Source organism: Gracilinanus agilis, chromosome 6 (assembly GCF_016433145.1).
Source record: "Gracilinanus agilis isolate LMUSP501 chromosome 6, AgileGrace, whole genome shotgun sequence".
Classification (NCBI taxonomy): domain Eukaryota; kingdom Metazoa; phylum Chordata; class Mammalia; order Didelphimorphia; family Didelphidae; genus Gracilinanus; species Gracilinanus agilis.
In genome coordinates, this window is record NC_058135.1 from 283,722,849 (window position 1) to 283,723,839 (window position 991).

Here is a 991-nt window from a genome sequence, read left to right on the forward strand (position 1 = left end):
TGAAAAGCTTTAAGTTCCTATCAAACCTGAATTTAAAGGGTTAGCACTGTTAACACAGCAAGGAATGCTACTGCCTGTTATAGCCAAGGCCAAGATACTCCCCAACTTGGCTTTCTGATAAGAAGCCAGTCAAAATTAAGCCTTGGCCTTGGTCTATTCTGAAGCCAATGTTTTGTGTTTTGATGTGACATAATTTGTAACTTCTGCGCATCTGCAAAGTTGCAGGGGGTGGGGGGGGGGTTCTTTTGTGTGAAATGAGTCTTGAAATATATATAATAAACTCCATGCTCCTGGAGCCAGAGCTGGAAGCATGAGGTAAAAGACAACTCCCTTCTGTCCTTATTTCCTTATCAACTAAACTGTCCTTATCAGATCATCAGAGATGATAAAGAGATCTCCACATTAAAGAATACTAAAATAGAGTCAAAAAAACTAAAAATGTAAAAGAAAATATAAAGCATCTCAGCAAAAACAAATGACCTGGAAAACTGAAAAGAAAAAAACCATTTAAGAATCACTAGACTATCTAAATACAATGAACAAATATATAATAATAAATTACAAAATAAACCACTTTGAACTTTAAGTTCTGACAATACTCTATAATATACTTAAGAATGCTCTAATTTATTATATTCTGAAATTGCCCAGTCACAGCAGCCCAGGATCCCAGAATCTTAGAGTTGGAGAGGATCTCAGGGGCCTTTTAGTCCCCACCCACACCTAAATCACCTCTACAACAACTCTGACAAGTGATATTTCATTCTCCTCTTTTAAAAAATAATTTGTCTGTTACTCTTAAATACTCAGTTAACTTCCTTCCTTCCCCCATTACAGAAAGCATCATTTGACAAAAATATTATGTGTGTATGTGTATACATAAGATTATGTCTTACTTATTTCTACTTATCAGTTCTTTCACTGGAAGTGGACATACACAAGTCATTCTTCAAATAATATTTCTGTTGCTATATATAGTTTCCTCTTGGTT